This window comes from Sciurus carolinensis, chromosome 2, assembly GCF_902686445.1.
Source record: "Sciurus carolinensis chromosome 2, mSciCar1.2, whole genome shotgun sequence".
In the NCBI taxonomy this organism is placed as follows: Eukaryota; Metazoa; Chordata; class Mammalia; order Rodentia; family Sciuridae; genus Sciurus; species Sciurus carolinensis.
This window is the reverse complement of record NC_062214.1, coordinates 86903142-86929301: the sequence shown is the minus strand read 5'-3', so window position 1 is coordinate 86929301 and position 26160 is coordinate 86903142. Positions and strand designations below refer to the sequence as shown.

At 47.5% G+C, this 26160-nt stretch overlaps 1 pseudogene; it reads right to left on the bottom strand.

The window, feature by feature from the left end:
• Positions 1 to 1055: 1055 nt before the first annotated feature.
• LOC124976364 (ER lumen protein-retaining receptor 1-like) lies at positions 1056 to 25810 on the bottom strand (annotated as a pseudogene).
• Between the last annotated feature and the right edge of the window lie 350 nt (positions 25811 to 26160).

Sequence of the window (26160 nt, the reverse complement as noted above, 5' to 3'; positions counted from 1 at the left end):
AAGCAATCAACAAACATATGAAAAAGTGTTCACCATCTTTAGTAATAAGAGAAATGCAAATCAAAACTACACTAAGATTCCATCTCACCCCAATTAGAATGGCGATTATCAAGAATACAAGCAGCAATAGGTGTTGGAGAGGATGTGGGGAAAAAGGTACACTCATACATTGCTGGTGGGGCTGCAAATTAGTGCAGTCACTCTGGAAAGCAGTGTGGAGATTCCTTAGAAAACTTGGAATGGACCCACCATTTGAGCCAGCTATCCCACTCCTCGGCCTATACCCAAAGGACTTAAAATCAGCATACTACAGAGATACAGCCACATCAATGTTCATAGCTGCTCAATTCACCATAGCCAGATTGTGGAACCAACCTAGATGTCCTTCAATTGATGAATGGATAAAGAAACTGTGGTATATATATACAATGGAGTATTACTCAGCTATAAAGAATAATAAAATTATGGCATTTGCAGGCAAATGGATGAAATTGGAGAATATCATGCTAAGTGAGATAAGCCAATCTCAAAAATCCAAAAGACGAATGATCTCACTGATAAGCGGATGATAACACATAATGGGGGTTGGAGGGGGCAAGAATGGAGGAAGGAGGGACTGTATAGAGGGAAAAGAGGGGTGGGAGGGGTGGGGGGAAGGAAAAAATAACAGAATGAATCAAACATCATTACCCTATGTGAATGTATGATTACATAAATGGTATGCCTTGACTCCATGTACAAACAGAAACAACATGTATCTCATTTGTTTACAATAAAAATAAATTAAAAAAAATAAGAATGGCAGTGGAGCCGTTCTTAATAGTCAAATTTTGCAGGTTAATAATAACGGACAAATGACTGGCGAGGAGTTTCATGGGCTGACAATCTGGACCAATTACTGGGTAGGAAGTTTGCAGGGTTGTGAAGTGGTGTGGGGGAGGGAGAACAATGGCAGCAGCAAAATAGCAGGTCTGATGTCAATATTCCTCCCTTTTTGTTTTTATAGATACGGGGGGTGGGACAACGGTCTTTCTTCTGTAGCTTCTTCCTGCTGGTTAGGAACGAAGAGACTCATTCTGCCAGTAGAGGGAAGGCTGGACCAGGCCGGCCATAATGGCAATGAGATCAAAGAAGCTCTCAAAGTGGTTGGGCCAAGCCCAGTTGGAGAGATCGAGGGTGCGGTAGACACCAGCGCCAATGGGAGTGGCTCATGGCAGTCTCCGCCTCACCAATCCTGCTCACCATGGACAGCTGCGGCAAGATGGCACTGACTTCAGGCAGACAGAGAAGGCCCAGAGGATCTCCAGAGGGTGAAGTCTGGAGTGCCAGGACGGCCGTCAGAAGACAAGGACCTCCACGCGGAATGCATCAAGGTTCCCATCGTAAGTGACTTTGAGCTTGCTGTAAATCATCCAGGCCACCGTGAAAGAGCAGGTAGAACACCTTCATGATGTGTTGTAAAATGAGATGTAGTTGGTGAAGAGGTCCAGGTAGCAGGCAGTGAACAGCACAGCGAACAGGACCTGGCTCTTCCCTGAAATCCCAGCACACGAGCGGGACTTGCAGATTTTAAGCAGTAGCTAGATGGTGGCTAGGAGGTGGGAGAGGTCTCCCAGGAATCAGAAGAGATTCGTGGCTAGGGAGGTCTGGCAGGGCTGAGCTGGAGGGAGGCAGGCAAAGGGGTGGGAGAGGGACCCTCCAGTGGGCTCCACTCCAAGGAGGGGCTCTGTGAGGGAGAGTCGAGACCAGAGCTGGTGACCAAGCTAGAGCAGGGAAAAGAGAGGAGGAGGAGGGACTAAGAGGGGGAGACGAAGCCAAAAGGAGGTGTTCGGATTTGCAGGAAGAGCAAAGATCAGGTTTAGTGCTCAAGAAGGAGAAAGCTTGAAGATAAGGAATCCCTTTCCATCTGCACGCCTGCCCCCAGAAGTTGTATGCCATCATGTGACCGTTTTGGATTGATTATCTAAAGGATAAGTTTTGGTGGTTTTAGGCTGGGGGTCAGGTAAAGGGGTTTAAGATTATTTAGTAGGCACCCCAGGGGTAAATTCGCTGGAATGGAGGACCCAGATCCCATGGTGGAGACTGATACAGCCGAGTCAGTGTCCAGGGCATTCGGAGGTCACAGTCCAGTTGGCTGGAGATGAGAAAGCAGCACGAGTTGGGGTCGTCACTCAACCATCAGTGTGTGCCCGGCAAAAGCCGAGGGGGTTGAGGACCTGATGTCAGGATTTTCAAGAGTGTGTGCAAAGAGGAGCCTCAACCCTGAGAGAGAATCTCCACCATAAAGATTGGGGACTCACCCGTCAGATAAGGTCAACTAGGGGGCCAGCCAGGGGGCCAGCCATAAATGTAAAAGTCGTGGGTGGGGGAGCCCACACTCCTCAACTGCGTCGAGGTGCGGGATGATCGACAGTCGAGTCTCAGGTCAGCAGACGAGTGTTTGAGTCAACCTAGGGGAAGAACTCTGAAGCCGGTGGTGGATGTGGAGGAGAGCATCTGGGCAAATGGAAGGTGAGACCAGCGTCTCGGGGTCTGGGCGACGGAGGGGATTCCACCCACCTAAGTGGCAGTAGAAGAGCCCATCCGAGTCTCGGCACCAATGAAAGCACCCAGAAACCACTCTGGACACGCAAGAGATTTTATTAAGTGGACAGGCAGAGTGTCTGCCTGCAGGGTGAGAGAGAAAAGGAAAGAGAGAGAGAGAGAGAGAGAGATCGCACAAGAGGGGGAGCAAGGGAGAGAGAGAGAGAATGGCGGTGGAACCATTCTTAAGTAGTGGAATTTTGTGGGCTAATAACAACCGACCAATGGCTGGCGAGGAGTTTCGAGAGCTAACAATCTGGACCAATTACTGGCTAGGAGGTTCACGGGCTAACAATCTGGATTGTGGCACGGGGGAGGGAGAATAATGGTGGCAGCAAAATAGCAGATCTGATGACAATAAAATCTATACCAAAAAAGCCATGCCCCAATTCCCACCTCTTCCAGCCACACCCTACCACTTTAGTTACCTTCTAGTTAATCCCATCAGGTGATTAATCCGCTGATTAGGCTAAGGCTCTAACCCAATCATTTCTCCTCCAAACCTTCTTGCATTGTCTCACACGTGAGCTTTTGGGGGACACCTCACATCCAAACCATAACAATGCCGACCCACACTGAGGAAGACAGTCTATTTACAGAGGCCACTATTCTAATGCTCATCTCATCTGGAAGCACACTCACAGGCTTATCCTCAAATCACATGGAATCTGGGCACCCTTGGCCAACCGAGATGACAAGAAAATTAATCATCCCAGGCAGTTGAACCTGTTTACCTTGGCTGTTCTTGTAATTGCCCAGGATCACAGATCTACATGTGCTCAGCCAGCAACCAGTGCAGGTTGTAGCAGGGGACAGAAAGCTTCCAAGGGAGGGCTCCAGGAAAGAGCGACCTAGGTTTTTGCAGCGTATTTAATTCAGTGAAGAAATGTTTGTAGTTCTGGTCCAAAGTTTGGGGCTAAATTAATCATAGCTTCATAGAAAGAAAACAAATGAAAGGGAAAAGCAATTATTAACTCATGAAAAAAAGTCATTCAAAAGAAAATGTCATCCAGTACTCTAGGTGGCTCAGTCCTGAATCATATTTACATAATCACAATCACAGTAATGCTGAATTAGAATTTTAAGTAAAAATTGTGGTTCAATCATATTAAAGGGTGGAAGTGTGTGTGTGTGTGTGTGTGTGTGTGTGTGTGTGTGGACTGGGGGAGAAATACAAGAGAGCTAAGTGGTCATCTGTGACAGTTAATGGCAAATGTCTAAAATTTTAAGAATCAAGAATCAGAGTTGAAAGGCAGCCTTAGCAATTTAGCAAGGCCCTAAGTAACTTAGCCAGACCCTGTCTCAAAATAAAAAAAATTAAAAAAAAAAAATAAAAAGGGTTGGGGATGTGACTCAGTGATTAAATACCCCTGGGTTCAGTCTCTGGTACCAAAAACAAACAAACAAACAAACAAACAAACAAAAAAACCCAAAATCAATGTATAAGGGACATCTCCCTCCCATGTTCACTGCAGCCCTGTTCACAATAGCCAAGAAATGTAATCAACCTCAGTGTCCATCAGCTGATGGATGGATAAAGAAAATGTGGGTAAAACACAATGGAATATTATTCATCCTTAAAAAAGAAGTGAACCCTATCTTGTGTGAAGACGTGGAGGAACCTGGGTGACATAGTGCTAAGTGAAGTCAGCTGGGTGCAGAAAGACAGATGCCACATGATCTCACTTACATGTGAGATCCACAAAAGTCAGACTCACGGGAGCTGAGATTAAAACGGTGGTCATTAGAGGCTGGGACCCAGAGACTGGTGTTGGTCAAAGGACACATAGATTTAGTTAGACAGGAAAAATAAGTTTAAGAGATCTATTGTACATCATGGTCACTATAGTTAATAACAATATATTGTATGATTAAACATTGCTAAGGGAGTAGATTTTAAGTGTTCTCATCACCAAAAAAAATTTAAGTGAGAAAATGCTATGTTAAACAGCTTGATTTAGCCAGTCTACAATGTATACATATACTAAAATGTCATGTTGTCCACCATAAACACATAATTTTTACTTATCAGAAAAAAAAAAAACCGGAAAAGTAGACTAGATAGAAACATGCAGGTAAATACACTCTAAAATTGATGCTTCTGTTGTATGGGGAAGGTGGCTCCAGACACTTGGTTTTTGTTATAAATTTTACAGTATTATTACCAGGCATGATGGTGCATGCTTGTAATCCCAGTGGTTTGGGAGGCTGAGGTGAGAGATCACAAGTTCAAAGCCAGCCTCAGCAACTTAGTGAGGCGCTAAGCAACTCAGTGAGACCCTGTCTCTAAATAAAATATAAAAAAGGCCTAGGGATATGGTTCAGAGATTGAGCACCCCTGGGTTCCATCTCTGGTACCAAAATAAACAGCAAACAATTTTTACAGTACTATTTGACTTTTTCAGACTAGGCACATATATTGCCATGATTAGAATTACAATTTAAAGAACGTAAAGGTAAGTCAACAACGAGTCAAGTGCTGTTCCTCCCAAGCTCTTCTGTGCCCTGCTCCTCCTGGGGAAGAGTGACAGGACCCAGGAGAGCCAGCCCTCTGTGCCCAGGGCTGTTCCTGCCCTGGGGAAGTGTCTCTGAGGCATCTGCTCCACCACGGCTGCCGGTGTCTGGTGGTGGTTTATCTCATGGCCAGGATAGACTAGCTCCTCACTAAACTGCCTTCCTGGTGGAAGGGTGTTCGGAAGCCCTAGCAAGCTGGGGCTGGGGGTTTGTTTTTCCTCTGAGACTCAGACACTTCTGGTAACTATTGTTCCCGAGTGTGGTTTTTCAAAAACTTATTCTCTGCAAATTCCATGGGCAGCCCAGACTGAGTCGTCCGTCTAGGAATTTGAGGGGCCAAGAGCAGAAATAACATTTTATAGGAGAAGGGGGATCAAAGCCAACAGGCTCTTTGCAGAATCCACCCAGGTCTTGCACTTTCGGGATCACACCTCATTAACGGCAGCCTGAGCCTCACCAGGTTGGTTTTTAACAAGCTGCCCTTCACTGTGCTCTGGCTTTTTGTCAACGTCTTGCAGGCAAATTGCTGTTTGTCCTGGAACTGGGGTAAGTCCCCTGTGACCCCAAAGCAGGACTCAAACCCCACAATACAAGAGGTCTTGTGCCATGCTTGTTAACATAGGCAGCTCATCTTTCTCCGTGTTCTTTTCCCCTTTGAAGCAATCACATAGGTTTCTCTAATGCTTTACAGTTCACAGAGCACCTCACCATCCCACCTGTGGGATGTCAACATAGGACGGGCAAGGAGTTTTGTTTCCATTTTATCGTGGGGAAAATGAGGCTCAGAGAGGTTAAGGGACTCGCCCATGATCACACAGCTGGAAGGTGCAGAGTTGGAAATGGAAACCAGGTTTCTGAGGCCTTGGCTAGTGTCAACAGCAGACATTTGAAAACACCGCCCCCCAACTGATGCAGCGGCCCAGCTGCAGCACCAGGCAAGCTCACCTGCCTGCTCCTCTTGGGTAGCACTTGGTCTCCAGGCCCCTCGAGCTCCTGCCCCTTCCTCAGTTCCACCTTCCTCCTCAGCGCCTGAGTCTTGACTCTAATGACCAGTTGGCAGAGTCTGAAGTTAATCCACTCTGAAGTGTGAATAAGCGCCAGTGTAGACGGAGCCTTAGACTTGACGTTAGGTAAAAATCCCTGCTCTGCAACTCCATGACTGTGACCTTGGGCAAAACCTGAAGGGGTCTGGGCTTCCATGTCCTCTTTGAAGTGAGGGTGACAATTCCACCCAACGGGGTCAGATAACCAAAACAACTCACCAACTCCACGAAGGAGGGGGACAATTCACATCCACGATACCCTCCCCACCTCAGTCCCACTTCACAGTTGAGAATAATGACACCCAGAAACAACAGCTGACTTGTCCAAGGCCACAGAGTGGGTTGGTGGAAGGTCCAAGCCAAGGTCATAACTCGGTATATTCCAATGTCAAAGTTCTCTGGTGTGGGGGAAGTCAGTGTCTGCCTCCCACGTACCCACCCTTCAGCGCCCCGGCCAGTCCCTGTCTCCCGCCTTCAAAGAGTGGCTAGTTAATTCTTTCCTGAAAACTTAAATGTCAGGCTAGGGATGTGACTCAGTGGCACAGCACTTGCCTAGCAAGCATGAGGCCCTGGGTTCCAACCCCACCACCACAATAAATAAATATAAAAAAATTAAAACTTAAATGTCTTAAAGTGCTTGTGGCTGCAAGAAACAATTCATGACTAAAACATGAAGGAAATACGTGACATCTCACAGCAAGTCGTCCAGTGACTCAGACCTGGTGAGTTCGGGGCTCAGGGTGGCTGTCCGTGAGTGTCAGGGTGGATGTGGCAGCTCCTGGGGCTCATGCAGGGGGACGAGTTCAGGGAAGGGCCTTTGCTGCCACACATGGCTGCCAATTAACAAGTGAGAGAGCTCTCCCAGGGGCACCCTGACTCCGCCCGCAGAACCCCTCTGTGCTTCTGTGGCCACAGCCACATCGCATGCCAGCACTGGAACTGAGACCAGCTTGAGCTTTATGAGCATCTACTCCTGGGTTCCATAGAGGAGCAGACATTGAAACAGACAGACAGACAGACAGACAGACCTAGCAGGCCCTGGTCAGAAGTGGGTGAGGAACACCTCTGGCCCAGAATCTTAGAAAAGAAGCCTCCGCTGAGGCTGCACCCCAAGGACCCACCGCATGGAGCCTAGGAGAGCAGGCAGGCTGGGGCCCGTCTATCCTTCCTCTCTCTCTCTCCATCCCCCTCCTGCTTCCTCCCAGCTCCACCCTCCTTTTCCCACCTCTCTCCTTGGTTCTGGCCCCTTGAATCCTGTTCTCTTCCTGCCAGATTTTAAACTCTGGTCAAAACGTTTCTTCAAACTCCTTCTCTTTCCTGAGTTTGCCAAGTCTTCCCAAGTCTGCCTGGAATTCACCCTTACCGTTTTCTGATGTGTGATACCTACTTGGGAGAGGAGCCTTCTGGAGACACAGTCCCTGGACCCGTTATGAACGTGATGATAGAAATCCCTGGCCATACGGGGCTTGGAGGAATGAACTATCTGGGGAAGAACATGAGGGCTTAGGCCTTCATCTGGGTCTGGAAGCCAAAGGAACAGCATGGTTCTGGGTAAGGAGGGCGGAAGCACCTGGAATTGCCCCTGGCCTCCCTGTGCTGGTGTGAAGCATGGAGCTTCAGGAGGGTCTAGGAGCTGGGCTGGCACCTGCGCCTCAGCTTCCTGGGCGGAGCGTCTGGGCCCAGGAGGCACTAGGCTGCCCCAGGCACGGGCAGCAGGCACTGGTGTCCTCCTTCCTGAGTCCAGCAGGCTGGCCGGGCATGGGGTTGCCAGAAGTCCCTGTCCTGAAAGGCAGCTGCCCCTGACATGAACTTGCTGTTCTCTGAAGGTTCCCCAAATTCCTGAGGCCTGGGAGCCAGTCGGGCTGCCGCAACTCTGGGGGAGAAGGAGTGACTTCATCCACATTCTTTCCAATTTCTAGTCCTTGCTGTATTTTTGAGGGCAAAATGCCATCGCCCAGACCCTTCTAAACCTCCACATGGCTTTCCAATGGGACAGAAAGGGGCTTCTGCTCTCCAGGAAAATCCTCTATCCCCAGTCTTACAAGGCCGGGGAACCTCACCCACCCAGCCAGGAGCCGTAAATGCTGCCTTTGTTCAGGGAAGGGGCCTGGAGAGCCCTCGGGTCTGAGCACAGTGATTGCTTTCCCTCCTGGGTTCTGCCTGGGCGGGGGAGCCAGTGATCCTGTGCCAAGCAGCACAGCCACCCAGGTGGCAATGGATGGTGCTGTGAACTCCCACGGGCCCTGAGCACCGCCACTGAGCTGGGAGGGGGAGCAGGGCCCTAACTGAAGGCTTCACCATAAACACCCTGGTTCACCCAGGGGGCAGACCACCCCTCTGAGCAAGCACTGCTCGGGCCTGGGGGGTCTCTGCCGCACACTCCGACTTCCTCTCCTCCCTCCCTCCACTGTCCCAGTGCCCATCCTCAGGTACGTGGCAGATCCAAATACCCACCCCCTTGCTTCCTTGCCTCTGCTTAAACATGTCCACCTCATCCATGCACAGGGATCTGCATGGTCCACGTCAAAAACTGCCTCTTCCTGGAGCCCTTCCGAGTGTTCAGTCAGAATTGAGCAATTTCTCCTTTGTCTCTCTTATGGTTTGGTTGTGAGGTGACCCCCAAAAGCTCACATGCGAGACAATGCAAGAAGGTTCAGAGGAGAAATGATTGGGTTGTGAGAGACTTAACCCAGGGAATTAATCACCTGGTGGATTAGCTGAGTGGTAACTGGAGGCAGGTGGGGTGTGGCTGGAGGAGGTGGGAATTGGGGTGTGTGGCTTTGGGGTATATTTGATTCTTGCGAGTGCACTCTCTCTCTGCTTCCTGATCACACTGTGAGTTGCTTCCCTCTGTCACCCTCTTTCACCATGATGTCCTGCTTCACCTTGAGTCCCGAGGAATGGAGTCGTCCTTCTATGGACTAAGACCTTGAAACCCTGAGCCCCCAAATAAACTTTTCCTCTACACTTGTACTGGTCAGGCCCTTTAGTCACAGCAGCAAAAAAGCTGACTAAAACAGTGTGATGAGCCATTTGTAAGGTTTGCTGGAGTTCACTGTACAGGTCTGTTATCCCACTTACATAACTCTGGGTCTGTTCCTCCTTCCTGCATCCCTGACTCAGGGCCAGGTGCAGCATCCTGCTGGAACAGGGTCCTCAGTCCTATTGATGAAGACTCACTCTCTTCTAAGTTTTGCATCTGTGTAGAACTAAATATTAGTTAGCTATATCTAGCATTTACTGAGAACTTAGTATGTGCCTGATCAAAGTGCGGCATGAGTGTTGACTCATGTACCCTCATAACAATCCTATGAAGTAGGAACTACGATGACCTTATTTTACCAGTGAGGAAGCTAAAGCACAGAGATGTTAGGCATCCTTCTCAGAGCCACACAGCTAGTAAGTGGCAAAGTCTAGATTTAACTGTGGGTAACCTTTACCCTTTAGCCTCTGCTCCCTCTTTCCAAATAGGTGTGAAGATAGGGTCTGACTGTTGGGGCTTGAATCAGGGCCCTACTTTCCCTAACCTGTGTGAGCTTGACTGGGTCACCTGGTTCTTTGTGCCCGAGTTTCCTCGGGTATGAAATAGAGGTAACAAGAGTAGCTACATCACAACTTCAGAATGAGAATTCAGTGAAAGAATGTGTGTGAAAAGGCTTGGCACAGTACTTGGCATGTAGAAAGAGCTCTCCGAACAGTGAACCACTTCTCTTCCTCTGTGACATCCCATCTCAGAATGGTCCCAGCCCTGGGCTGGAGGACCAGGCATGGAGGCTACTCGCAGGGAAATGCCTGGCAGAGTCACACTGTGTGAGCCCAAATGCAAGGGCCACCCCTGCCCAGGATCCTGGTATGGTCTGTCTGTGTGTTGGGGTGGGGGGATCCAACACTACTGCCATCTGACACCTCCCAATCTTACCCATTCCATCACCCCAGAAATAAGCTATCCTCATTGTCACCCAGCCATAAGGGCAGGATCCCAGCCTCAGAGTGACCAGATCCTCAGTGTCTTTCATGAAAGGCGTCAGTGCGCCATCTCCAGGGTTTCCTCACAGGGAGGAGACTTGTACTGACATAAAACTGCTTCGAAAGATGTACGTGTGAGCAAGCGGCCTGGGCTGCAAGCAAGAACCTCGCTCTCGACCTGCGTGGGGAGGGAGTGGGTAACCGTTGGAGGTGTGGGCTGGCTGGAAATAAAAACTGGAAAAGGAGCATTAAAAAATAAAGACCAAAGGCGAGAATTATCTATATATTCAAAGCAGGGGCATGATGGGCGGAACAGACCTGATGGGTCTGACTCTAACAAAGAGCAAAGCCCACAAATGCTTCATTTAGAGTGGAGCACACCAAGGGGATCCAGTAAGGAGATTCTTCAGGAAAACAGGATAAGAGTAGGGAAAACGGGTTATTCCCATCTCCAGGTGGCTGTGTTTGAACCTAAGGCTGTGAGCTAAGGCAGGGCGCCAGCATGATCAGGGCTTCCTCAGACCAGGGAATTTCACCAGAGAGTTCCCAGAAAAACAGCCTCCCTGCCTTATGATGGCTCAAATAAACCCATAGTTCATACATGGCTTCCAACACAAGAATAGAGACGTGTGAGGCAGCGCCATAGAGGGGGTGTGGGCGTGGCGGGGTGCTTGAGCCTCTGTATGCAGGTGTACCTACAACCAGATCTATCCTGGATTTGCCTCCTGATGGGGGTTAAGGATGTGGACTTTGGGGTCAGGCTGCCCAGGTCAGATCTTGGCTCTCCCACTTACTTGCCAAATGGGGGTGTCATCTGAGTCCACTCGCTCCTTGTACTTCTTGTCTGTAAACTGGGGATAGGAATACCTATGTCTAGGCCATTGTGAGGATGAAATGAGCTGATGAGGCAAACACAACCCCAAGGTGTCGGTCACAATCAGTGCCGTGTGTCGATTCTGACCTGGGTTTCTTTCACTTGCAACAGAAGGAGTCCTCACCGCTACATGGTATGAATGGGAGTGTCTTCCAAGGCTGGCATGGAGGAAGGCTGACAGCTGACCCTGCTAGCATTGAACTGTCCACAGGGCCACAGACTCTGATTCTCAGTCCCTTTTTACTCAGTCACAGTCCCTCAGACCTATAACATGGGCCAGCTTTGACCAGTGTGCCTTCTGGGATTCTTAACCCCACCAGGCAGGAACTGGAACTAGAGCCCTGGAGGATTCAGAGGTCCAGTAGGCCAGACACTTGTGCCTACTGACCAGTCTCTTTCCTCCCTGACCCATTAGTCTCCCTTGAAAGATGAGCAATGACTGCCTGTTCTGGCTGGCCCTGGTGCCCTGTGCAGCTAACTCCTGCCCTGCCCATCCCGGGGCAGCCTCACCCCAACAATGGCCTCTGTCCAGGCAGGCTCAGCTTGCTGCAAATAGCTGGACCCTCTGGAACCTACAAAAATCTGACACCTTCCAACCAAAGGATATCCCCAGCAGGGCCTAGGTCAAAACATCACAGTCAGTTATAGTTATAGCTGCTGTTTATTGAGCAGGGCTACTTGACCACAGAGGAGTGACAGGAAGCTCGGGACTGGCCAGGAAAATGTCCCCTGTAGCCATCCAGGGCCCTCCATCTATAGCAGTTGCTGCTGGGGGACAGAAACAAGCCCAGATTTGGGGTACTTTCTTCCCAGTCACATCAGCCTTGAAAGTGAATTCTCTCCCCTCCCTGATCCCCTGGATGGCTGTTGGCAGCAGCTAGATGTGAGCTTCCCAATGAACCCAAAGCCTTTGTATTGGCTACTGACTGCTGCCTAACAAATTGCCCCAACTTAGCAGCTGAAGATAACAAACGTTTATCATCCCAGAGGCTCTGCAAGGCAGGAATCTGGACCTCGCAACAGGTCAGGCTGTCGGCCAGGCTGCAGTTCTCCAGGGACTCGTCTGCAGCTACACACCTGCTCCTGTCCCACTGTGCGGCTATTGGCAGGAGGCCTCTCCTCCTGATGCTCCGTAGGGCTCCTCGAGATGTGGCAGCAGCTTCCCCATAGAGAGGAGCCTCCAAGTTACTCTTAATGTCCTTGATAATCAAATCTTAGAAGTGAATCCCCTCCCTTATGCCATATTGTGTTGTTCACACATAGCAACCCTGGTACTGAGCAGGAGGAGACAGTGCTGGGCATGAATACCAGCAGGTGGGGGCCGGTAGGGCCATGTTGGAGACTGACAGCTGCAAGTTTGGAGTCAAGAAATGGGCAGGGGAAGACTGGAGTTGAGAGAAGTTAGAATTGTGAAAATGACGGTCCTGCTTCAATGCAACCAGGCACTCACCCAAGAGACTTGGACACTGATAACCCAACTGGACAGAGAGCCTAAAACCCTAGAGGAGTGGGATGAAGAGAGTAGTTCTGCTCTGAGCAGGTGGGGAGCATTGAGCAGCTGTAGACCCGAGAATGAAGGGAGCAGGCACTGGAGACCCCAGTGGGGCTGGTCACACACCTGCCAGGTTGCATCTGTTTGGTAGCATGGAGACCTGTGCAGGTTGCTGTGGGGAGAATGAGGCAGTGCTGGGAACAGAGAGGTGGCTCCTGAGCAGTGCTGGAGGAGGGAGGGTTTGGTTCAGACAGAGGAAGCCAGGATACTGGAGGGGAAGGAACCATGGAAGCCGTGCTTGGAGAAAGAGAAACAGCAGGCGGGCAGCTTTCAGGACACCAGCCCCAGTCTACCTGCAGGACTCTCGTCCCATCTACCCACCTTCAGGCGCATTTCCTTCTCCTTTTGCCCCACTAACTTTTAAGCTCTGCACATTTCCAGCAGAGATTTCAGCTTTTCTATTTCACGTGGATGTGACTGTCTACCCTGAGCTCTGGAGTCTGTGCAGATCTCGGAGGTTTTGGACCAATCCCCTTTTCTTCCTTCAGCTGCCCCACATCTGGCCTGGTTCTGCTGGAAACTTCATCCCCGGGGGGAGCAGAGCAAGTGGGCTGCTGTAGAGCCAGCCAGCAAATTCCTGAAGCTTGAACAGGTTGGTTTTCATCAAAAGATTTGAAAGTTCTGGACAGCCAGTCATGTCTCTTTGGGATAATGACATTTGCAGGCCTTAATGCCTATTTTCCAGCTCCTGTGCATGGAAGCTTTCTGCCTCCCAAAGCTGCCACCTCCAAGTCCCCAAATCCCCAAGCCAATATCCCTGAGGCATTCTCTCCTCCCTTATAGAAACCTCTGGACCTGGAGTCTGACTGGATCGGACAAAATCCAATTCCCATAAGCCAGGCAATATAACCAGGAGGCCGTAGAGGGCTCTAGGCTTGGGCCTTGAGCCAACACAGCCAAGCCCCAGGCCTGATTCTCCAGGTATAACCAGCATCTCCCTTCACATTCTGGTCCCCATGATGGTGCACCCACAGCCTCCTCTCCTGCCAAGCTACTCAGCAAATTTTGCTCCTTGGTACGAGGGATGGTTGATTTTGTGTATATCAACTTGACTGGGCTATGGGATGCTCAGGTATCTGATTGAACATTACTTCTGGGTATGTTTGTAAGGGTGGGTCCAGGAAAGAGTAGCATTTGAATTTGAATAAAGTAGATGGCCCTTCCCAGTGTGGGTGAGCATCATCAAGTCCATTGAGAAGCAAGGTGGAGGAAAGTTGAATTCTCTTCCCCACCGCCTTCCCCTCCTGACCGTGAGCTGAGACATTAGTCTTCTGCGCTTGGGCTGAGATTCACATGTTGGTGCTTCTGGTTCCCAGGCCTTCTGGCTTGAACTGGAATCGACACCACGCTTGTCCTGGGTCTCTGGCTTATAGACTATAGATCTTGGGATTATTCAGCTTCCATAATTGTGCAAGCCAATTCTACATGTATTTTCCACTGGTTCTGTTTTGCTGGAGAACCTAATCTAGCACTGCTTAGAAGGGAAATAAGATGAGAAGCTTGAGATCAGAATTTGATTCTACATTCAACTTGTGGGCCATTTCCAGCAAGTTGGCTCACCTATCTGTCCTTGGGAAACCCTGGGCACAGTCCCTACCCCTTCTTACCTCACAAGAAAATAAGTTGATGCGATTGTGTAGCTGAGTGAACGTTAGCCATTACGAGGCCTGCTGTATGTAGAAGTTTGTGTTTCTTTGGTCCAAGTTTCCCCACAACATGAGTATTTGTACCAAATTCAATTCAGGCCTCCCCCTCAGCACCTCCCACCCAGTAGTTCAAAGGGAACGATGCTTCTGGAGGAATAACAACTGTGACCTGAAGTTACTTGCATTGACACCTGCAGTGTCACGGGAGTCAGATCTCCTCATGCAAACCTATTCACAGTCGTGGGGCCATGCTGGCTTCCCCTGTCTTAAACGTCCCTTTCACTGCCCAGAGGTGACTTCCCTGAGGGTGACTCATGGCGTCTAAGTGAGAACCAGGAGGAGGGATTCAGTTCCCCCAACCTTCTCCTCCGCTCCTCTGCCCGCCCACCTCTTAAGCCGGTGCGGAATCTTTATGGCAAGTGCTGCCTCGCTAGGGGAGCCTGTGACAGGGCACCATCATGGCCGAATATGAAGAAGATGCACTGAAGTCCTAATCCCTGCCCCCGTGATGAGTGTGACCTTATTTTAGAAACAGAGTCTTCACAGATTTGCATGTGAAGATGAGGCTGTCAGGATGAACCCTGATCCACCACGACTTGTGTCTTTAAAGAACCAGAAGAGACACAGACAGAGGGACACTGGGCAAGAATGCTGTGTGGCGAGGGAGGCGGAGATGGGGTGATGTGCCTACGAACCAGGAACCCCAAGAACTGGCAGCAACATCAGCAGCCAAGAGAAAGGCATGGAAAAGATCCTTTCCCAGAGCCTCCTGAGAGAGCAGGCACTGCTGAGACCTTGACCTCGGCCTTCCAGCCTCCACAACTGTGGGGGAGTAAGTTTCTGATCTTTACCCCACCCCCACCCCGTGTGGCACAGCAGCCCTGGCAAACTGTCTTAGGCACTGTACCCAGAGGAGATGTCCGGAAGCTTCCTGAAGAAGGGTCCTGTAAGCTGAGATCTAGGGGCTGTGTTCAATCAGGGTCACTTTGTTCATAGGAGCAGAGTTCCTCAAAACCTGTCCCCTGAAGGGGCTGTGGTGAGGTGGGGCTTTAAAAGATGTAGAGCATCTTGTGGACCCTGACGTTGAGAGAGTGACTGGAGTTCATGGCCTCGGAGCCTGGCACTAGGAATTCTGGCCAAGGCTGTGGTCTTCATTGCTTGGGGCTGCACGAACTTCCTCACCTCTGCCTCTCTCTCTCCACCTCTGTTTCTCTCTGCCATAAGCTCCTTTTCCTCTCCCACTCACAGGTAGCTTCTCACTCTTAGGTCTCCACGTACACATCACCCTGCAGAAGGCTGCATAGCCACACTCGCTCAGCCGTCTTGCGTGACTTCATCTCAAGTCCTGTTCCGTTTATGTATTACATTTAGCCCCCGCCACAATTATTTGTCAATAATTGATTATTTGATTGTCAATTTGTTTTTCATCTGCTTTTCTCACAAAATTAGAACCATACCCCACTGAGAGTAAGAAGGGGTGATGTAGGCCAAATTGTGTTTTTCAAAGATCCCAGGGCTACGGGTGTAAGGGACAGGACCTTGCACAGGCCTGGCACCTAGTGCATGCTCACAGGTGACAGCCGAGAATGCAGCGCCAGGGGGCCCCAGGGAGTCTGCTCAAGGGCAGGTGGCGGCCAGGGTGATGCCACGCAGGGAAGATGGAGAGAAGCAGGTGGTTCCTGGGACACCTAGGGAAAGAATGGAGGTGACTCGGTGCCTGATTGCATGTGGGAGAGAGGGAGAGGACAGAGAGCAAGAAGGACCCCAGGTTTATGATACAGCAGTGGAGCAGTGAGCAGCGTGGTGAAGACTGCCTGTCTGGACAGGCTGTTGGGATGCCTGAGGGCACCGAGGTGGAGAGGTTGGTGAGCCTCTGTAGATAAGCCCTGGAGCTCTGGAGGGGCTTGCCTGGAGATGTGAGTAGAGTCCTACACCTAGAAAGAGTAAAGGAGGCATGAAAATGCTCATGAGGGCTTCTGCATAGGGGAAAATGAGAAAGTGGTCCTCGACAGAACCTCTTCTGTCCAGGACAGAAGAGAGGAAGAGAAGCTTGCAGAGGAGACTGGAGGGCCCTGGCTAGAGAGGCAAGAGGGAGCCCACAGGAAGGTTGCATGCAAGCCAAGCAGAGTGTTTGACAAGGTGGACATGGCCAGTGGTGTCTGACTATGTCTCCAGGACAAGTAAAATGAGAAAAGGAATACCATGTTCATGGAATTTATTGACATGGAGGTCACTGATGATCTTGGTAAAACAAAACAAAACGAAAAAAACTTTTCATTATGAGAGGTGGGAGCAAAACTCATGTTGCAGTGGGGAGTGTGGGGGCATGTGTGTGTGTGTGTGTGTGTGTGTGTGTGTGTGTGTGTATTACAACTCGTTCCAGAAATTATGCTAGAGAAAAAAAGGAGAGACGAATTTAGAAAAGGGGGAGAAGGCAATATGGAGGGAAGTTGGCTTGCTTGTCCTTGAGATGGTATGATGTGAACTTCCTATAGCACAGAGAACAGAAAAGAAGGAAAAGTTTGAAAACACAGGGGGAGGAAGAGGCACAAGTGACTGCCCTTGAGAAGGTAGGAGGGCTGGGACACAGAGCCTGCAGAAAGGGGATGCCCATGCAAGAAGAAGGGAAAGAGGAGAGGTGAATGAGGCAGCTCTTCTGGGAAGGGTCCACAGTCCAGCAGTAAGGACAGACCCACGAGCCAACGATCCCACCAAGACAGCCCAGGGTGCAGCAGAAGGCCATGGGAGTACAGAGGACTTGAAGTAGGCTCCAACCCAAAAGTCCTGCCCTTTCTCCCTATGGACCCTGATGATGGGCTCCAACATCACATCATCTGAAAAGTCACTCCAAGTCTTGCAAGAAATACATAGCACCCAGGACATACATTCATATGTTCTCCCTGTACCCCTCACCACCCCTTGGAGAGCTTTTCATTAAACCTGGATCTCGCTCTCTCTCTTTACCTCTTCTCTCTCTCTCTTTCTCTCTGATTTTCTTTGACAGGATTCCATCATCACTTCTCCCTGTGGTAAGCAGAAGAATGGCTGCCAACAGCACATCCGTGTCTCATTCCCAGGAACCGAGAATGTGTTCTTTTACTTGGATAAATAGACAAACAGACTTTGCCAATGTGACTGAGCTAAGGATTCCAAGATGGGGGAATTATAGTAGATTACCTGATGGGTCCATTGTTATCATATGGCCAAGGAAGAAGGAGGCAGGAGGCAGAGAAGATGCTTCCAAGGTGGGGAAAGAGGCGCCTGTCAAGGAATGTGGGCGGCCCCTACAAGGAAAGAGAGGTGAGGGTGCGGGTTCTTCCTCATGGCTCCAGGAGGACACAGCCCTGCTGGCACCTTGGTTTTACCTTAATGAGACTGATTTTAGATTTCTGGCCTCTGGCTGTGTAACACAATACATTCATAATGTTTTAAGGCATTAAATTTGCAGAAATTTATTATGATAGCAATAGCAAAGTAATACAACCCCATCTCATGTTTTATGTTTTGTTGTCCTCACCCAAATTACTCTAATTATGCCCCCCAATAGTGACCCCACTCATATGTAATTAATACATGATATGTATATATGACACACATGTCTAGATATGTCATCTCTTGGGGAAATATACACTGCACTTTCCTATGCAAGTTTTTTAATTACATAAATGTTATTGGGTTTTAACTCTCCCACTTCCCCACATTTTCTCTCAAGGCTAATTTTAAAGAATCTATTTCTCTTGCACTTTCCTATCACACAAAATTCCATGGTACACATCAACTACCATTGACTTTGAACACTAAGGTTCCTGCCAGTGTTCTGCTGCCACCAACATTTCTGAGTTGAACGTCCTCACACATCATTTTCATGGATGCATGAGAGAGTTTCTCTTGCTGGAATACCCGCAGGTGCTCTGTTAGCCCTTGAGCACTGTGCAAAATTCATTCACTAAGTCCTGGCAGGTCAGTCTTCAGAACTGATGCTCCCCATTTACAACTGTCCCCACAGTGCACGGTGGCTCTGCTCCCTGACTTCTCCACTGTCTGATGTCTAATTTTTGCCAGTATTATGGGTATAGGTAGCATGCCTCTATGCCTGAATTTCATTCCTCAAAGGTCATCAGCTCACGTATCTCTTCACATTCGTCTTAGCTGCTTTGCATTTTTCTTCTGTGAATTGAGTATTTATCTCCTTTGCCAATGTGTGGAGGGTTGTGTCTTAACTCGTCGATTTGTAGAAGTTCCTTATGTCTCTTTCTATATCTAGTCTGTTTTAATCATTGGAACTATTTTCTTCCTGGGTGTCATTTAACTTTGCACATTGTGTTATTTATTGAACGAAATCTGTTAATTCTGACAGGCAAATCATCCCTTTCCCCTTTTAAGTGTAGTACACATGGAGCCTTACATACAAAATTATTCCCTGTCCCCTAGTCATGGATATTCTTAGACGGTCTTACTATTCTCATTATTTCGCTTTAAAGTTTTTTATAGTTACCTTTTGCATCCAGCTGGTATTTACCTTTTTAAAAATAAAGTTGTACAATTTGATCCACAAATCCCTTCTTATTTTTACACTTTTCTAGATGATTTGTAAATGTGTTGCTGTTGTGAGTAGAAATGTATTTCCTACTGTTTCCTAATTTATTGCTATTTTAGAGGGATATTCAAGAATTTTATTCATTGATCTTGCTTCAGCTGCTTTGAAGAACTATTTATTTTAGTTCTATTAGTTTGTACACTGATAGCTTTTATATGCAAATGATCATATTTTCCACAATTGATAGTTTTATCTCTTCCATTAAAATAATCATGATACTCATTGCTTTTCTTATCTTACTGCTTCGGTCAGATCCTCCAGTACTATGTGGAGTGATAATAGTTGTATTAATCAGTTTTCCATTACTATTTTAAAATCCCTCAGGCAAGGTATTTACAAAGAAAAGAGATTTATTTAACTCATGGTTTTGGAGACTGAGAGCCCGAAAATCATGGTATCAACTTTGGCTACATCGCATCATGGTGGATGGCATCCTGGTGGGAGTATGTGCAAGAGGGAGAGATGACCTGGCGAGACAGGAAGCCGGAGGTCAGGTTCATGTCTTCATAACAACTAGCTCTCAAGAACAAACTCAACATCCCATGAGAACAACCTCAAGCCTGTCCAAGGGCAGCAACCCCAACAACCTAGCTCCCAATAGGCCCACCTAGAAAAAGTTCCACCGCCTCTCAACACTATCACACTGGGGACCAGCCTCCAACACACGCACCTGGGAGGACACACTAGAACCATGTCCAGCCCACAGCAGTCATCATCTCTGTCTTGTGCCCAAGAAGGATGCATCTAGAAGTGTATTTGCTGTAGAATTTTAGTAGGGAGCTATTCTGGAGTCCTCCTATTTTGGGTATCTGAGAATTTTTATCATAAGGAAATGTTGAACTTTTCAAAAACTATTTTTTTATTTGTTGAGATATCATGTAACTTTTTCTCCCTTAGCCTATAAATGTGATGAAAACATACACAGATTTATAGATGATACTGAACTCTTCTGAAATTCCTGATGTGCTATTTTCAAAATAATTTGCTAAAATTTTATGCAGAAGAACAACTAGAGTAATAAGTAAAATCATCTACATTTTTCTTTACTTATGGTGTTCTTACAAAGTGTTGAGAGCAAGGTTATAAAGGCTTCATCAGAAGAGTTCAGCAGGCTTCTCTCTCACTATTAGGATTGGCCTGAAAGAGGCGGCTGACAGTCTCACCATGTCATCATGTTATCAAGTCCTCAAACCAAGGGTTTTCCTCAAAGAATAATGACGCTACTTGAGGACTTGGGTTTTCATGGACTTATGAGCTTGTCTTCAGTTTGTCAGAATGAGTGGGAGTAGACAAGACCAGGAATTGGAGATGCCAATGAAGGTCTAGACAGATGGAGCGGTGAGTCACCAAACAGGCAAGTGTGCTGTCCAGGACTGGACTCTGCTTGGAGCAGAACCCAGAACTGAGCAAGGGGGAATCCAGCACAGAACCAGACACTCAGGATCAGGCTTTGAGTTCAGTTCCGCCACTCATAGCCTAAGTGACCTTGGGTAAAGCACTTCCCTCTCTGAGTTTGTGTCTCTAAAATCTATGAAAGGGGTTATAGATGATTTGAGGTGCCCTTTAGCTATATTCGTCACTAATTAGAGGATCAATCACTTGGGAGAAGGTAGCATAAGATACAAAGATTCAAAGGAAAATTTTAAAAAATCAAGTCATGATAAAAACCAGGTTTTCCTGAATTGAGTTAGCGACTAATATGAATAATAAAAATAGCGTGTTTTATTGCAAACCAATGATTATTCTTGAGGACCATGTGCCCTGAGGGGCCGGCATGGTGCCCAAATGATAGTTCTGTGACACACATGCGTTGGTTATGCAATCTCATCTGTTCTGGGGTATGTAGCAACTTCTCCTGCCTTGCTGGCTTTGCCTAGCATGAGATAGGCAATGATCACCACAAGGCTTGGTAACAACACCCGAACCAGCTTCCCTGCACATGGGTGTCTTCTTGGGTCTTATAAAACATTCGTTTGTCACTATGAAAGAAAATAGGAAAATTATGATCATTTTCCAAACTTTTCCACTAATATTAAATTGCCATCTGCTACCTTCTTGCCATGCCTCTCCACATCCCTAGTATCTTTTTGTTTCAATGCCAATTCAAGTTGTTTTCAAAAAATGCTCTAAATAGTAATTACACTGAATAACATGGTACCAACAATGCAAATCAATGCACAGTTGGCACGACAGTGACAGGAATAGCCACTACCAGGAAATAGAGCTGCATCACAATAGCCAGTGGACTGCAGCAACTCATGAGGGTCCACTGATTATGGACACACCTTGATTTCAGAGAAGTTAAAATGTGCTTCTTAGAATTGGTGAAATACGGCAATATAAGGAAGGTGCCTATTACAATCAAACAGAAATGAAGTGGCAAATTATTTTTTGGCATTTTTAATTTGTGTGTTATAGTCACATATCATAGTGGGATTCATTTTGACGAATTCATAAATGCATACAACATAACTTGCTCCATTGCAATCTCCAGTGCTTCCACTTTCACACCGCCCTCCCTCCCCTTGACCGTCTTCTACTCTACTGTGTATGTATTTGTCCTCTTTCTGTGTATGTATTTGTTTTAAGTGGTGCATTGCAGTTATATGTAAAAGTGGAATTCACTGTAACATATTCATGCACACTCATAGCACAATTTGGTCAAATTCATTTTGCAGTTCCTCCTCTTTCCCATTCCTCCTCTCTCCCCCTCAAACCTTTTCCTCTACTTGAGGTGGCAAATTCTGCAATCCAAGTCACAGATGTGTTTACAGAGATGACCGGAGTCCCTCCCCATCCTCAAGGGGTTCGTTCTGAGTGTCCTGCAGTGAAGAGGCGCCACGCTAACCCTGCACCCCTGCTTGTGTGAGCGGTCACCGAGGCTCACACTCTGCCTGTCTAGAGTTGGGCTGGCCTGGTACAAGTCTGCCTGGGGCCGGGTTTAGAGGCCAGTCTGGAGTCAGTGTGCAGTTAGTTCATAGCAGTTTGGGGCAGCCATTGAAGGTAAGTGTCTTTCACGCTCAGAGTCGTTCTGTAGATGAGGTAACTGGGTTCGTGGTCAGCCTGTGACTGAGGTTTGCAGGCTGGTTAGCACAGGGCTTTATGGATCTCTGTGTGGCTAGGTTTGAAGTCAGTCCATGTTTAGGGTCAGTATGTGGCTGGAGCCATGGACCAGAGAACACTGGCCTTGGCTTCAAGCAGCTTTCACTTCTCTCCACATTGTAGGGAGCCCCAGGCTTGATCCTTTTTGCCAAATCGCCTACCTACTTGGGCATCGACACAGCATGTACTCTGGCCAGATCTTCCTTGGCACCCTTGGCCATGGCAAACCTTGATACTGACCCTTTAGGGGCTCTTCTCAGAGATCTGGCACAGTCTACCCCTCTGTACCAACACAGCAAGGTATCTCTGCTGGGCATCAGCACTACCTACCTCCCCAGAAGAGTGGAAGAGTCACCTACGAAGAGAGGCATGGCACGGAGGAAAATGTGCTGTGTTGGGCAAGCTCAAAGGTGCCCAAATGTGCTATCCAGTTGGCACTGCTAAGTGGCAGCAAGTGTCCTGGGTTCAAGTTCTGTTTCTCTCACCATGGAGTGAAGAATCATGGGTAAGTCATTTGCCCTCTTCACATTTCAGTGTTCTGGTTAGTAAAATGGAACCAGAATATCTGTGAGGGTGAACTGAGATAAAACGTTGAAATTCACTGTGGAAACTATAAAGTTCTGTTACATAGTAAGGAATGATGGTGATGATGACAATAATGACAAAGAGTGACATTACAGGGCTCTCAATCTTAGAAATGTACTGGGAAATGCAGTTCCACTGTGAATCCAGGAAGAGGAAATGGAATGATAAACACATGGCCTTGTCTCAATGTAAGAAAATATCATTATCCCCATTTTAGAGATGAGAATATTGAGACCTGATTTACCCAAGGCTACATGAGTTGGAGCTTCTTTGAGTCCTGTTCTAGGAGTTGAGCCATGATACCAGATGCCTTAGTGTGAAATGTTTGTGATGGTTTCTGCATCCTTTCCTTTTCCAGAAAAATAACCTGCTGTTGTCCAAATCATGGTGCAGCATGAAGATGATAGCAACAGCTGACTTTCTGCTATTGCCACTGTGCTGTTCTTTAGACATCATTTCATTTCAAAGTGGGAACTTTTTAGGCCTAAATATCCCAGGAGAAAATGTTACAGATGACAACTCCGAGGCTGGGAGTGACTTGCCAGAGTGTCCAAACCTGGACTTAATCCCAGACTTTTCTAGCTTCAGAGCCCGCATTGTACCTTTGTGTAATACTAAAACTGTGCTGGAAGGAGTCAAACCACCTCATCTCTGGGCCTTCCCAGCCAGCTAGTGACATCTTGATGTCACTTTGGACTCATTGGTAGAAAATGAAATATCTACCAAGTCTACTTCCCAGGGGTAGCTGAGAATCAAATGCATAGAAGAATATATTAAAAAGATCAAATTGTTGCATAAATGGAAGGGATTTTTAATATCCTCCAAACTTTTTGCTTTTCTCCACTCCTGCCCAATTTCCTTGCTCCCCATCAGTAACAGAGTTAGCACAAACTTGATGATTATTCCAAGGGGCACGAGCAGGGGTCTGTCCCCTGGAAAGTCCTCTCCTCCCAGCCCCCTGGGGGTTCTTCCAGTTTCAGGCTGTTCCAAGGACCCAGAGAAGACTGCCACTGTTTTCCTCTGCAGCAATGGAAACAATTAGCTTCATTCTTCCTATTTGGATAGTCATGCCTCATTGAGTTCTTAAATATGATCTTTGTTTGCAGTGCGTTTTCAAACCCTCACAGGTTCTATTTTTACTTCTCTTGCTGGAGGAACTCTGTGGCAGGCAATTCCAGCACAAAGGGCCCTAATTAATTTCCCCTGCCTTTAAATATTTTTTTTTCAAAGTATGTGTTTGAAAAGGACATTGAAAAAAATTCCATGACTCTTGAGGCAGATTCCAACATATTTCTCACTGCTTTCCACTTGGAAGGCGGCCTTCCCCTTGCTGCCTGCCTGGTGGCCTCTGTTCTGCAGCTGGCTAGTACTCATGGCTCCTCCTCTTGACAGGATGAGTCGCCTTCTCCATCCATCTCTCGGACAGCTGAGGGCCAACCCCTCAGGCCACAAACTGCCTTATGTGCCAGAGTTTAAGGGCCCAAGGAGTAGAAGAGGGTCCTGGTTACAGGTCTGGCAAAAGCAAGGGGAGAAATGGGGCCTCTGAAGGCCAGAATCACGAAAACAGGACTGGAACCATTGGAAAAACCATTTGGGTGGATTCCTTTGCCCTGAATCCTCATTCCCAGCATGGCCACAGGGCCAAACCATACATGTTGGATGGTGATTTATTATCAATCTGGCTGTCTCGACTTTGAAATAATATTTCTCAAACTGCAGAAGTCCTCATAAGGACTTGGGAAATCTGAGCCTAAGACCCCGAAGTGAGAGAGAAGATTTTATGATCTAGAATATAGGGTTGGGGGAGGCAGTCTTAGCTTGAGGAGTGATTCTGGTTTTCAAGTTCCTCACTGAAAAGAAGTCGATTTCAAAGAGCAGATGTTTTTTGAAAACACACAAGAAAAGTATCTCTTTTCCAGCTCTCAGCTGCCAGGGTGCAGGCTCCGGCTTCCTGGAATGAATCCTGAATCAAGGCAGGGAAGTTAAAGGTTTCCAAGATGTGAATTGAGTCTCCTGCATTTGAGAACCCTGAACCCGAAATCTTGCCATTAGCCCCTCATGCTTTAAGATGCTAGGCACCATCCCCGGTGAAATGCAAATCATTTTTAGCCAGAACTTGAAAGGTGTAGGTGGCAGTGACCAGGCACAGTCTTTTTTCTTTGTTTCCCTCTCCACTCTGCCCTTCTCTGCCTCCCCTCTACTGTCTCCTCCCCTCCTCTGTCCGCATTCCCTCCCGCTCTGTCTTGCCTGCTCCCTCTTCATTTTCTCCTCTGCCTTTCTCCATCTCCCCAGCCTCCTCCTCCCTTTGGTCTTTCCTTCCTCCCTGAGAAGCAGCTCTTTTCCTTCTAGGTGAGTCCAGTCCACAGCATTGCAGTCTTGCTGCTAGAACTGGGATCATCTGGGCATGTGTTTCAGTTGTAGCTGACTTCAGGTCGATTTCACCCCTAGGGTTCCCCTGGGGTTCCCTGGTCACGCTGTGATGACCTCTCTTTTTTCTTTCTGGTGGGACAAGGGTAGAATTCAACTTAAGGAAAGATGGGTCTCCTCTTTTTGGAAACACTGAACAAGACAATGAGCAAGTCTGCTGTGCTTGGGCCTCCCAATACTAGGCCTCCAGACTCCTGGTTTAGCACCCTGCAATGACCTCCAGCCTAGGAGAAGCCCAGGCCAGACCTCTGCTCTTTGGCCACTGATTTTGGACAACATGACCCAGCTGCCTGGCTCTAGGTCCAAGCCTGCATACTCAGGAGCAAAGGTAAAGCATGCAGGACCCTGGGCAGCACCTCACAGGGAGTCTCTGACCTGGATGCATGCATGTGCATGTGTGTAAAGGGCCCATTGCTGCAGAACTGAACTGCCATAGCCATGTCACAGCTCATGACAGAAGTATCCTGCAGTGAACCCAGGAGAAACCCAGTCCCAGCAACCTGCAGAGAATGTGGTCAGGACAGAGATGAACTAAGGAGACCTAACTCATCAGAAAGTGCACAAGTGAACAAATTTGCAAGTGTGTGCAGGTGGAGTCCCAGAAGGAGAGAAAAGAGAAAGTGAAGCAAAAATCATATATGAAAAGACAATGGCCAAGAATTTACCAAAATTGCCAGGCAGATTAATTCTTTTTTATTTTATTTTTTATTTTATTTTTTAGTTGTAGATGGACACAATATCTTTATTTGTTTTCATGTGGTGCTGAGGATCGAACCCAGTGCCTTGCATGTGTGAGGCAAGTGCTCCACCACTGAGCTACAGACCCAGCCCCAGACAGATTAATTCTACATTAATAATTCTTAAACCCTATATCCTAGGTGGTCTGATTTCAGAGATTTCACTCTCACCATGCTGCTCCATGGTCTGTATAAATTCCTTATGAATATTTATCTTTTCAATATTAACATTGATAATCTTTCTAGTGGTTTAACAACTTAATTAGTGTTTCAAAGCACCAACTTTAACTCTATTGATTTTCTTTCTTGTTTGTATTCTATTTCATTAGTATCTATTCTTATTTCTATTATTTCTTTCTCACAATTTTTGAGGGATATGATTACTATTCTTTGTACTAATTTCTTGAGATAGATACTTATTGATTTTTAGTCTTTTTTCTAATACATGAATTTAAGGCTATACATGTTTCTAATATAGCTTTTGCTGAGACACTTGGAATGAGTATTAGAAATTTTGATTTCAGCCTTTTTTTC